This window comes from Ovis aries, chromosome 1, assembly GCF_016772045.2.
Source record: "Ovis aries strain OAR_USU_Benz2616 breed Rambouillet chromosome 1, ARS-UI_Ramb_v3.0, whole genome shotgun sequence".
Classification (NCBI taxonomy): Eukaryota; Metazoa; Chordata; class Mammalia; order Artiodactyla; family Bovidae; genus Ovis; species Ovis aries.
The window spans coordinates 179,377,634-179,391,562 of NC_056054.1; the positions used below are offsets into that span (position 1 = coordinate 179,377,634).

The following is a 13,929-nucleotide window of genomic DNA, read 5'->3' on the forward strand; positions in this document are numbered from 1 at the left end:
AGTTTATGTTTCACCTTAATCCTGAAGAAAATAACTCATTTGTTCTAAGGAAAGATTTTATGAAGAGATAATTGAATATTCTCTTTAATGTCAGGTTTTCTATTATAGTGAAATAAATTATGACCAGTAACCATATTTTACATTTTTCTGTAGAGACTTTAAAAGCTGCTATGTTTTTGTTTCCTGCTATGAACTGAAAGTGACTTTCGTTTATATAAGTGTATTCTTTTATATATACAGTATATACATGTTACATATATATAGTAAACACATAGACATAGTGTGTATATTTATAGTCAGCTGAAATAGATGTATATTTTCAGAGTAATAAATCTTGTTACCTGAAACTATTAAAGTCATGTGTGTAGTTAGTTACTATGTGAATAAAATTATCTAATGATTATTTTAAACTCTCCTTTATATTTGTTCATAGTTAGCTCCATTTAATGAATTTCACAACTGCAATTAGTTTTTAAAAATTGATAGTATTTCATAAGTATTTTGAGATTTAGCCTAATGATTTTTTTTTTTTTTTTTTGCTGTTTTCTTGGTGTCAGTATTGTGACTGCAAGTGCATGCTGAGTCGCTCAGTTCAGTCATGTCCAACTCTTTACAAATGCATGGACTGTAGCTCACCAGGCTTCTCTGTCCATGGGATATTCCAGGCAAGAATACTGGAGTGGGTTGCCCTTTCCTCTTCTGGGAATCTTCCTGACCCAGGGATCAAACCCCAATCTCCTACGACTCCTGCATGAGCAGGCGGATTCTTTACCACTGAGCCATTTGGCAAGCCCTCAATATTATGACTAGCTACTACAATAAAAATTTCAATTTTGAATTTTAATACTATCTGTGGAAACTATTATTCTTTTGTTGACAAACATTTTTAAAAGTATCAACAACGTGCCATGCATGATATAATGCAGAAGAGCTCCACCTGTGCTTGAGCAATGAATAACAACCAGACTTTGTTTGTAGTTATTTCTTAATTTAATTCTTAAAGTGTTTATTTAAAAATAAAGTAGAGAAGACTGATTACATTAGGAAACATTTATAAAAATGAAGAAAGGGCATGAATCAGAAACTGTAGTAATGCTTATATATACATATGTGAAAAAGATGTTGGAAATTCAGCAAAATAAATAATTATCTATAGATTAAGAGTTTTAAGAAAGATTTAAAATTTATTGTATGTTTTTAGTTTCTCCAATTACAGTTAATTGCTTTGAGCAGCAAAAATTTTTTAATTTGAAATGGAGAATTGAGCCACTTAAATGATGATTTCTTCTTAGTTACTTGAATATCTTTAAGTGAAAATGTTTCAACTTATCTAGATAATGAATATGTTATTTAAGTTTATAGGTGAAGGTATACTTTTAGGCCTTTGTAAGTTCAGCAGAATTTTAAAAAGCAGAAGTAAACCCAGAATATAAAGGAATTTAGTATATGGCAAGGTGATATTTCAGTCCAGTGGGGGAAAGGGGGCATATGTAGTAAATATAACTGACACAGCTTATCTGTCTGGAAGAAATTAAATTGAGCCAGTACTTTGTTGCATATGCAGAAACCAGTGTCAAGATGGATTAAAAACTTAAATATTTAAAATATTAAAAATGCTAGTTCCTAAATTTTTTTTTTATATTTACAATCTAAATGTAGTAATGATCTTTTAAACCAAGATAGGGAATCTGAAAGTCATGAAGTAAACATAGGAATGTGAGAACACAGAGAAATGAATATTTCAATGGCAAAAACAGAAGATAGATTTAAGAAAATTGAAATATGCGTAACAGTTGAAGAGTTAAAAGTGCACCCAAAAGAAACATGGGTAAAGCATATGATCAGAACTTGAAAAATTGAAGCATTCTGCAAACTTATGAAAAAATGTGTAACTTCACTAGTAATCAGTATTATAACAGTGAAATTTTTTTCTGATTAGTAAAATTTAAATGGTAAACCTACTGGTCGCAGAGATGTGTGATAAAGGATTTTCTCAAAATGCTAGTGGAGATGTATATTGTAAGAGTTTTGTGGGTTTTATTTTTTTTTAAGTAAACAATCAGGCAGTATCTGTGAATATTAAAAATACATATTCTTCCATCCAGCAGTCCCGCTGTTTGGGATTGCCAGAGAGGGCAATTGTCTGAAAATTTTCTTGTCTTATTTACTTAAGTATCTGAAGGGAAAGTGTGTAAATTACACTGATAATTCCGTAAACTCGCCTTAATTTTGTGTATGATAACCCATAGGCACCCAATAAGAAGGTGTCATCAAAAATGCATAAGGAAGTGATAGGCATTATAAGATGGGGTTACAAATTTTGTTTTTGTGTGACTATTGAGTCGTCCAGAAGTGGTTTCTTCTTTGGGGATAATAGAGCAGATTGCACAAGCGTGGAGTCTGTCACCTGATGCAGTCATATGCCAGCATAAGGAGAAGCCCACATTTGGGCTTTGGTGAGTGAAAAACTAGGTAGAAGATTAACTCTCCTTAAGAAAGCTTCAAACAAGGTTGCCTGTAAAGCAAAATTAAAAGTAATTTTAACTGATAACTAATCTTATACTTGATTTTAGTCCTTTTAAGAGTCTGAAATTAATATATCATTCAGAGTCATGATAGAAAACAGCAAATGGTTTAGAGTGAGATTTGTTACATGTTGAAAGCATCGATGTGTATGTTGTTGCAAATAACAAGATTTCATTCTTTTTTATGGCTGAGAAATATTCCATTGTATGTGTATACCACATGATCTTTGTCCTTTCATCTGTTGATGGGTACTTGGTTGCTTCTGTAATTGGGCAATCATCAGTAATACTGCAAAGAACAGAGTGGGGTGCATATATCTTTTCTAATCAATGTTTTTACTTTCTTCAAAAAAAAAAAAAGCCAAGAGGGAAATTGTTGGATCATATGGGAGTTCTGTTTTTCGTTTTTGAGGAATGTACGAATTCTTTTTGGAAAGAGTTGGGATATATATAAATAAAAAGTAATTTTAGGACTTCCTGGTGGTGCAGTGGATAAGAATCTGCCTGCCAATCTTCCGTGGTCCAGGAAGATTCCCACATTCTGGGGATCAGCTAAGCCCATGCTCCACAACTATTGAGCCTGTGCTCTGGAGGCCGCAAACCCCAACTACTGAAGCCCGAGCGCCATAGGCCAGTGCTGCCCAACAAGAGAAGCCACCCACCACCATAAGAATCCTGTGTTCCGCAAGAGAGAGTAGCCCCAGCTTGCTGCAACCAGGGAAAGCCTGCTCACAGCAACGAAGACCCAACACAACCAAAAATAAATAAATAAAAGTAATCTTAGAGTAGTATTAAGAGGCAGTACAGCTAGCAAGGAAGTTAGGTGTGTAGGTACTGAAGCCAGACTGGCTCAAATCCTGGGAAAGTTTATCTTCCTGTATTGCATTTTCTTAGCTCTACAATAAGGATATTAGGAGTATAGTTATTTCATCAAGTGTTGTGAGGATTAAATGAATAAGAAAAGTGATTAGAATTACTGGTGTATATATAATAAGAGCTATATGCATGTTTGCCATTATTATTTAGTTACTATGCTCTTTGCTCAGCTAATTAGATATATATAGTAATTTTACCCCTGGCTTAGTTGTTTTAGCACACATCTAATCATTCAGTATTTTTAATTGAGTTGAATGGATGATACATGTACGAATTTGGTAAAAATTATAGATTCATACATATGTGCGTTTTCTCCCTCTTCATCCTTTCTCTTTTTGTTCACAAAGGTAGCATCTCATCATATTATTCTGGGCATTATGTTTTTCACTTAGCAGTATTACCTTGGAGATTTTTCCACATTGATACAGTTAAAGATGCCTCATTCTTTTTAATAATCCTATAGTACTCAGTTGTGCTAATGTGCCATCATCATCCTATGTAACATTTATTGATAATTTACTCCTGTGTTGGGCACTTTTCTTCAATTAAGTCATGCAAAGCTCACAACCACCTTAGGATACTAGGTATTGTTTTAATCCTCATTTAACAAATGAGGCAGTTTAGACTTTGAGTGATTAAATGCCCATCAATGTCACACAGTTCATAAGTAATAGAACTCTAGAGAAAAAGAGAGTCTTTTTCCAGATTACTGTCTTAACACCACAACCTCTCATACTACCACAAGTGATGTTTACTATTTTCTCCGTATTAATGGACCTTCCTTTTTTTTTTCTTTTTGCTATAAGAAATAGTGCTGTAATAGATATTTTGTTAGTAGATAAAGTAAATTCCTGAAAATTAAAGAGGTAAGTCAAACAATATGTACATTTTGAATTTTGTTGGGTGTTGCCAAATCATTCTTCCATTTAGGGATGCACTGAAGGTCAGGTTTGTCTTCAGTATTTGGCCAGAATCTGCCATTTAGCTTGAGTATTTGGGAAGCTGAATAGCTAAATGCCTTTAACGTTTTTAGCGTCCCTGAATTACATGTGACCTACCATCACATGATAGCATAGGTTACCATCATATCTAATTAGTGTAACAATGTCAGTAGAACAAGGTCTGACAAATGTCATGACTTGTTTTTACTCTCAAAGAATGGTAAGCGTTGTAAATACAATTTAAAGTGCTGTTTATATGACTCATACATTGAAATTCTATCAGCTGTGGGAATGTATATTATTAAAAGAATGGCATACTACAGTTGTTAATAATTGTGAAAGTTGCTGATTTTATGTACCAAAACAATTTTGTTAGAGCTCTCAAATAAAACCTAGGGAATCATATTGCCAATTAATATGAACATTGAGTGTGTGATAACTAGCTAAGTGTAAGAATAACTGTATCTTTTCTTGTGAAAAATGGGCTAACTGGACCCTATAAGTCCTAGTCCTTGGTTTAGGCAGATTTAGGCAGTGAGAGACTTTATTAAGATGAGTCACAATATCCACAGATTATTTTGAATCTAACATGCTTCTCTTCAGTGTCCTCTTTCATTTGTTTCAAGAAGGAGAAAAATACTTCTTATTAATCCAAGGAATAGGCTAAGTAACACAAGACTCTTTAGTATGATCCAGAGTAGACACTTAAAATACAGGATGCTCAAGTCCCAGCTTGGTACACCTACAGTACTTGAATAGATTAATAGTACCTGCTATTGTTATTTGTGTGTGCTTTTAATATGATCTCATCCTCACCCAAAGATACTGTTGGGTAAGGAGAGTGGGGGAAACACCTATAAACAGGCAAAGATAAACAGACTGTTAATTCTTTATTGTAAACTATTTTGTAAACTTTATTGTAAATTATTTCTATCTCAGAGTAGAATAAAAGAACAGATGATAACTCCCTCCACTTTCACTCTCCAAATGAGTTATTTAATTATTGCAACTTTGATATCCAAAATACTAGAGTTTAGCCTGAGTTTTGGAAGACAAACCCTTTTATGCCTCACGGCTCAACAGTTCAACATAGGATTCTTTTCCTAAATCCTCGACAAAGATACCGTCATTAAGCTTTGATCTGAAACATAAATGAGTAAGTACTTTAGAGGCATTTCTGACTGATAAACTCCTGAGTTCTTAAGGGACTATGGAAAGTCCCATGATTTGCTGAACTCAAATGGACCAGTGAGTACCCACACAGCCTTATCGGGAGCCACATAAGTTGGTTCAAAACAGACAAAAGCCCATTTGGTTGTTTCCAGCTGTTCCATCTACAGTATTCCCAGGGTTAAGGATCTCTTATGAGTATAGGCCATATGGTCTTTAATTACTGTTGGCTAACAAGTAAAAACAAAAGTGAATACAATGTAGTCTGTGTGAGCATTATGCCCTTGCAGGAGTCATATTGTCAATACTTTGTGCCTTTTTTTTTTTTTTTAAGTGTTACTGAGGTATAATTGACATAATTGCATGTATTTCAAATGTACTATTTGACATTTTGGTATATGTATACACCCATGAAACTGTCACTACAATCAGTGTAGTGAACATGCCCATCACCTTCAAAAGAAATTTCCTCGTGCCTGTTTGTGATCTCTCCCTTCCATACCTCCCCGCTGCTTGTCCACAAGGACCACTGATCTCTTGTCTATCACTGTGGGTTAGTTCTACCTCTTTTATAGGCTTCAGTGATTCATTTCTTTTTTTTGTTTGTTTTGGTCTGTGCTGGGTCTTCTTTGCTGCATGAGCTTTTCTCTAGTTGTAGAGAGCCAGGGCTTCTCTCTAGTTGCTGTGGGCAGACTTCTCTGCTGTGGCTTCTCTTGTTGCACAGCACGTGCAAAGGCTTCAGAAGTTGTGACTTGGGTTCTAGAGCACAGGTTCAGCAGTTGTGGCACACAGGCCTAGTTGCTCCGCAGCATGTAGGATCTTCCTGGACCAGGAATCAAACCTGTGTCTCCTGCATTGGCGGGTGAATTCTTTACCACTGAGCCACCAAGGAGGCCCAGTTCATTTTTTTTTTTTTTTTTAATTGCTGGGTATTCACTGTATTGGGCTTCCCTGAAAGTTGAGCTGGTATAAAATCTGCCTGCAATGCAGGAGACCCTGGTTCGATTCCTCGATCAGGTGGGTCCCCTGGAGAAGAGGTAGGCTACCCACTCCAGCATTCTTGGGCTTCCCTCGTGGCCCAACTGGTAAAGAATCTGCCTGCAATGCGGGAGACCTAGGTTTGATCCCTGGTTGGGAAGATCCTCTGGAGGAAGGCATGGCAACCCACTGTAGTATTCTTTTCTGGAGAATCCCCGTGAACAGAGGAGCCTGGCGGGCTGCAGACCATGGGATCACAGAGTCGGACACAACTGAGTAACTCAGCACATAGCACAGCACACACATTCACTGTATTCCCAGGTGATTCAGTGGTAAAGAATCGACCTGCCAATGCAGAAGACACAGGAGACGTGCATTTGGTCAGGGTCAGGAAGAAACCCTGGAGACGGGAGTGGCAACCCAATCCAGTATTCTTGCCTGGGAAATCCCATGGACTGAGGATCCTGGTGGGCTACAGTCCATGGGGTCTCAAAAAAGTCAGACACAACTTAGCAACTGAACAGCAACAGCATTCAGTGTATAACACAAATGCCATAATTTGTTTATCCCTTCACTTGTTCATGGATATTTGGGTTGTGTTTCTGCTCTCTGGCTATTGTGAATAAAGTGATATGAGCTCCCATGTAAAAGTCTTTGAACATGAGCTTTTATTTCTCATGGATAAATGCCAAGGATAGAAAGACTGGGTCATATGATAGGTGTATGCTTAGATCTGTAAGAAACTGCCAAATTGCTCTTTATAGTGGTTGTACATTTTACGTTCCTACCAGCAGTACATGAAAGTTCTAGTTCTGCATCCTTACCAACACTTCCTGTGGTCAGTCTTTAAAAATTTCAGCCATCCTGCTAGATGGCATTTCGTTGTTATTTCCTTTGCATTTTCCTAGTATTAAGCATATTTTCATGTATTTATTTGCCACTCATATATTTTCTTTGTGCAGTATATCTTCAGATCTTTTGCCCATCGTTTTAACTGTGAGTTTTCTTACTGAGTTTTAGGAGTTCTTTTTATGGCCTAGGTATGAGTCCTTTATCAGATTTATGCTTTGCAATATTTTCTCCCAGTCTATAACTTGTCTTTCGGTTCTAACAACGTTTCTCAAAGAGCAGGCGTTTGTTACTTTTATGAAATAAAATTTACCAATTTTTTCTTGTATGGGTTTTACTTTCAGTGTTGTAGCCAGTAAATCTACCTAATCCAAGGTCACAAAGGAAGTTTTATAGTTAGTAAGGTTTTACATTTCAGTCTGCCATACATTTTTAGTTTATTTTTGTTTATGACACAAGGTATGGTTTGAAGTATCCTGTTTTTGCATTTACACATCGATTTGTTTTACCACCACTTGTTAAAAAACTATACTTTCTCCACTGAATTGCCTTTCCACTTTTGTCACAAGTCAGTTGTCCATTTCTATGTGTGGTTGTATAGCCTTTTTGAGCTCATATTTGTTTCTAAAATTTTAAATAGCAATGCCAGCCAAAATAGTGGAGATAAAATTGTATCTGTTCTTTGTAGAATTATTTGGTGTTCTAGAGTTTATAACATCAAAGTAACCACCTAAAGCTGTAACATTTTAAACTTTTAATAAACATTTTGTTCTTTTACATCAAAAAGTCATTCTAGTTCTATCATGGTGATATTTGGCTTCAGCTTTGGCCTCAGGTAAATACTGATTTTTAAAACCTTGGCCAACGAGCATTAGGCCAAAATGTGTATGCAGTGCCTTTCAAAGGAGATGTATCACTTTTCATTCAGTGAATGCGCGTGGCTATTTCCCACACACCTTTGCCAGTACTGTCTCTGAACAGGATTTAGTAATTGCCTTCTATGTGCTTTACTATCTAACTGGGGTACTCAATGAACAAAGCAGACATGGTCTCTGTTTTCCTCACACTTCCAGTCTGGCAGTAGAGAGATCCGAGAACAATTCTGTTCACAGATTTTTAATTACAGCAGTGGCAAGTGCTTCAGCAGAGCAGTACTGAAGGCTGGGGCACATACCGTGGGGAACTGGAAGTAAAATCCTTCGCAAACCATACTGTTGAAAGCGTCCATCGTGTCTTTAAATCCAGACTATGTTTTTTCGCCTCTGTTAAGCAGGGTTCTTTTCCTTTTTTATCCTCAGTTTATACTTTACATCATATTTTACTTGCAGAGATTTTATGAATTCTTCAGTTGGAAGTTAATCAATTTAGGGTGATGTGCTTAGTCTCTCTGTCATGTCCGACTCTAGCCCACAGGCTCCTCTGTCCATGGGATTCCCCAGGCAAGAATACTAGAGTGAGATTACCTGGCATTACTATTTAATACTATGCCCTCCTCCAGGGGATCTTCCCAACCCAGGGATCAAACCCAGGTCTCCCACGTTGCAGGCTGATTCTTTACTGTCTGAGCCATCAGGGAAGCCCAGTTAGGATGATGCTTCCTTGTAAACATTGAGTTTTAATGAATCTTTGGATAGTTTGTAAATCTTCTTTCTCTTCCATCTCACCCATAAAATAAATGCCAGGACAGATTAATTTGAATCATGATTTCATAACACACGTGTAGTAGCATTTTTATTGCAGTACTGCTGACTCTTCTCCTGTGTACATCATTCTCAAATACATGCATTGCTTATATTTGGCTTGCTCATGATATGTTTTCTTGGCAAAGCAATCAAGGAAATTTCTCATTAACATTCAGAAAAGTTGCTATCATATTAATTCTAGGCAGTTTTCAAGAGAAGTTTCTAGATGTTTTGAGCAATCCTTTTTGGGTTGTTTTTTTTTAAGTAGTTATAAAATTTCTGGGTTGACTGCTTTTGAAAGGGATAGTTGTCATGCAAGACTGTTTGAATTTAAAAAAAATTTAATTAAAGGCACTTCTTAGGCAGTTTATCTGAGAAAATCTATCCAAAAGCTGAAGAGCCATTGCAGTACTTGGAACCCACGAAGGTTAAGAATCCATTCAGAAGAGAATTTGCTATGGAGAGCCCTTGGCACTGTGAGCTTGGAGTTTAAACCATTTAACCCAAGAAATTTAATTATTATTATTAAATACTTCTGGGATGGAGGACTAGGATTTGAAACAAACTAATACTTCATTTTTTATCATTATTGGATTTTAAAGGTAGTTCTAGTTGTTCACTTTTGTAGTATTAAACACATAGGGAATTCCCTGGTGGTTCATTGGTTAGGACACCAGGCTCTCACTGCTGAGTGCCCCAGGTTCAGCTCCTGGCCAGGGAACTAAGATCCTATAAGCCAGGCAATGCAGCACCAAAAATGAACACATACACACATATAGATAAATCTGTATCTACATAGCAGAGATATTTCCAGAAGTACAGTTTACAAATAAAAAGGTTTGAACATTTTTAAAGGCCTTGTTATGTATTGTCAAATTGCTTCCAACATTTCTTACAAAATAATAAACCCAAGTTACCTTTGATGGTTGTAGGTCATTTTAAATGCCATTAACAATTCATAAAGTCTTGTCTACTTTATCCCTTTTTTGTGTGTTTTTTTTTTCTTTTTTCTTGTCTATTTTCTATTTATTCTTAGAGTGTAGCTCTTTAATGATTTGTCACTTTAAATCTGCAGTAGTTTAAAATATTAGTAATAACTTTTAGTAAAGAGTCAGACATGACTGAGCGACTTCACTTTATATAGTTTATAATAACTTTTAATTATACATAAATTGAGTCAGTAAGACTGTACAAAGTTCTCTTGCAGTGTGTAGAATCTTGTAGACTCTAGCAGTATAGAGATCTTATTTTTCTATTTCTCAGGTCTTTATTCCAATGAAGGTTGGCAAGTGTGACCTCTTTATATATAAACATTATTGTGCTATATTTAGTTCTAATACCACATATTATCATTCCTAGGACATATTCCCCCCACCCATATCTTATAGTTTTGAAATTAGTGTCTGTCCTGCAGTTTCTGATGTGCCATAGTTTAATATGTAGGGTTTTAGTAGTTCTTGAATATATTATAATTGATGGTATCTTAGATTAGATGAAATATGGTATTACTTCTAGGCAGGAGTGTGTGTGTAAGAATTGCCCTTGTGAGACAGCAGTGTAAGAGAATTAGTATGGATTCTACCTTGGCTTCACCTAGTCAGTGAGTTGTGAATGAACGTATATTAGCAAAATGTAAAAAATAAAAATAGCAAAAAATGGGAAGCTGTAAAAAATACAAATAACAAAAAATGGACTACTGTAGTTTAAAGGAGATTGTTAAACTGTGGTATCCATTTAATGGAATATTACACAGTTTAAAATGATACTTATTAACAATATATAAAGTTGTATTATAGTATTGATTATAGTTATGTAATAAAAATGGAGAGGAAATAATATCAGGGTCAACAGTATTCAAGTTGTGAGAATTTTCTTTAGGTATTTTTTAAGCTATAAGTATATTGCTTCTAGAAATAAAGGAAAAGTGCATAATAAATGGGCTTCCCTGGTGGTTCAGTGGTAAAGGACCCACCTGCCAATGCAGGAGACCAGAGTTTGATCCCTAGGTTGGGAAGATTCTCTGGAGAAGGAAATGGCAGCCCACTCCAGCATTCTTGCCCTGGAAATCCCATGGACAGAGGAGCGAGCCTGCGGGCTATAGTCCAAAGAGTAATGACTAAACAACAGCAACAACATAATAAATGCTTGTTTTCTTTCCTGTTTGTATCACTTAGCTATCTTTTCAGCTGTTTACATTCTTGGTAGGTTAGGGTATAAAATCAGTGACTTGTTTTTTTCTTTGTAACTTGAAACCAAGAAATATTCTGAAAATTCACTTAGAAGCCCTATGGGATTTTAATGTTAGCTTCACTATTACTTTTAACTGTTTAGTAAGTTTTATTTTAGAAATAAGAATAAGAGGAATCTCTCAGGTATTGTTTAGATAACTTTCTTATTACAAATTTATGACAATCGACTAACCAAAAATTTTCTACTACTATTTCCTGTAGCAAAATTGTGTTGGGTCTGTTTTCATTAGTATTGTTATTTCCAAATGTGCCCATTTACTTTCCAGTTTTTTTTTTTTTTTTACTGTTACCAGTTATTTATGTTTGTGCTATAAACCTAGGCATTAATAAAATATAGCATTATGCATTATTCTTTAGAAATCTTAGTTCTTTAGAAGATGGATATTGCAGGAACAGTCGATTCTTGGTTGGTCTACTTGCTCTTTAGTTTGTGAGTGATCTGTTCTGTCATGTCTTTTTCATCTCCCTTTTGCTGTTCTAATATAGAGTTAGTTAATAATGGAAAAGAGGCATCCCAGGCTGTTCTTTAAGGTGAAAGTATTAGTCACTCTGCTGCTGCTGCTACTGAGTCACTTCAGTTGTGTCCAACTCTGTGCAACCCCACAGATGACAGCCCACCAGGCACCTCTGTCCCTGGGATTCTCCAGGCGAGAATACTGGAGTGGGTTGCCTTTCCTTCTCTAATGCATGCTAAGTCGCGTCAGTTATATCTGACTCTGTGTGACCCCATGGACAGCAGCCCACCAGGCTCCCCCTGTCCATGGGATTCTCTAGGCAAGAATACTGGCATGGGTTGCCATTTCCTTCTCCAATTAGTCATTCAGTTGTGTCCAACTCTATGTGACCCCATGGTCTATATAGCTTGCCAAGCTCCTCTGTCCATGGGATTCTCCAGGCAAGAATACTGGAGTGGGTTGCCATGCCCTCCTCTGGGGATCTTCCCAACCCAGGGATTGAACCCAGGTCTCCTGCAGGCAAATTCTTTACCAGCTGAGCCACCAGAGAAGCCTATTTTTTTAAGGTAATAAAGGTTAAAGTTACTGGCTAAAAATAAGGTCTTCTGAATTATTTGGTAATAATCTGCAGTCCGTAGCTCTCATCTTGAGTGGGTTGCTTAAGTCTCAAAACCTGTTTTCCTAATCAAACAATACCCGCCTCCTACAACTGTTGTTAAGGGTTAAATGAAATGTGTTTCTTTTTTAACACAATGTCTGGAGTGTGATATGTGCATAACAAGTAGTAGTTTATATCTGTTTTTAATTTCAGACCAATTGAGTTACTGATGTGCACTGTGGAGGGAAGGGAGGGGAAAAAAAATGATAAATATACTGCCTTGAAGGCAGGCAGTCTGCTTGTATGACAGTTTTACCATTGGTCATAGGATTCTAGCCTATAAATTCATACCATAGAATTTATACACTAAATACAGTATTCTGTTATTCTGGTTAATACAGAATATCACGCTCAGCCCAATTTTATTTGTAAAATTTTGAAGTGAAAGGAATCTGTGATTATTTCTAGAAATGCTATAAAGGTTGTTTATGGATAAGCTTGTCATCAAACCATAAGCATATGTAGTGGATACATTTTGAATTCTCCACCCAGCTACTTGTCCACTGGAGCTTTTACCTTTTCTATTTCTTATACAGGATTCGTTGTATTTTGATAAGTGAAGGGATGTATGTGTTTTGCACTCAGAAGATTTAATTGTGGTAGGAAGAACTCGTTCCCGATTCTGTCAGTCCAGTTTGCCATCTGTGATCATTCTGTGCTTCTCTATTCTGATTCCCACTTGTGCCTGCACAGTTCCTGTAATCCATCTCAGTAATTTTTAAAAGCTAGTTACATAATGACCTTATATTTGCCTTTATTCTTAACCTTTTGGCTTCTCTATTTAAAAAAAAATAGCATATTGAAATGTATGTATCGTATAAAAATATTTTTTCTTGAAACCCTCTCCTTTCTATTATGTTGTTAGATTCAGTGGACCAAGAAAGAAAACAAGGACCTAGATGCTTTTTGTCTTTCAGTTTTGCCATTCTTAGCAAGGCAGCCTGTCTGCTGGCAGTCTGTCTGCTTAGATTTGCTTCTTTCAAGGTCTGAAAATGGCTGCCTGTCCCATACAAGTGACCAGAACGTGTTGCCATATTCTGAGGGAGTAAGTGTTTCTCATGGCCTATATCTTTTAAAAAACAAAGAAATCAGAAACCATTCCCAGAAGGTCCCCAGTAGACTTTGCCCTCCCTCTTACTGGTGAGAACATTGTTTCATGTCCGATTCCAAACCAGTCATTGCCAAGGGTACTGGAATAATACCTTGATATTTAAGGTTGTGCCATCACAAGATAAAAAGGGGGAACTAATGTGGCAATCAGTAACCTGCCACATAAGCCTTTCTAATGGCATTGTTCAGTAGGTAGGTTAAATAAAATGAATAGGAAGGTGCTTCACAAAATTAATTTTTGTACTCTATAAATATAAGGTAATGTTATTAGCTGGAATTGTACCAGTTCTGCAAGCATGAAAATATTAAACAGGATCTTGATGCCTTGTCCCAAGAAGATAAACTGTGTATGAAAATAAGTATTTGCTTTTCTTCATCTTCAAAAAGAAATAATCTTCAATCAGTTATTAGGTAGAATGTATTTTTCTAAGTGTTA

The 13,929-nt window shown here is 36.1% G+C and overlaps 1 protein-coding gene across 5 annotated transcripts in view; it reads left to right on the forward strand.

Annotated features, from left to right (window-relative positions):
• Positions 1-13,929, forward strand: part of ATP6V1A (ATPase H+ transporting V1 subunit A) — a 63,320-nt gene that overhangs the window by 4,949 nt on the left and 44,442 nt on the right. The window contains exon 3 of one of the 5 annotated variants that reach the window (XM_042231553.1): positions 13,249-13,428. The exons of the other annotated variants lie outside the window; for them this stretch is intronic. The gene's annotated coding sequence lies outside the window, so the exon portion shown is untranslated. The remainder of the gene's footprint in view (positions 1-13,248; positions 13,429-13,929) is intronic. 5 annotated transcript variants of the gene reach the window in all.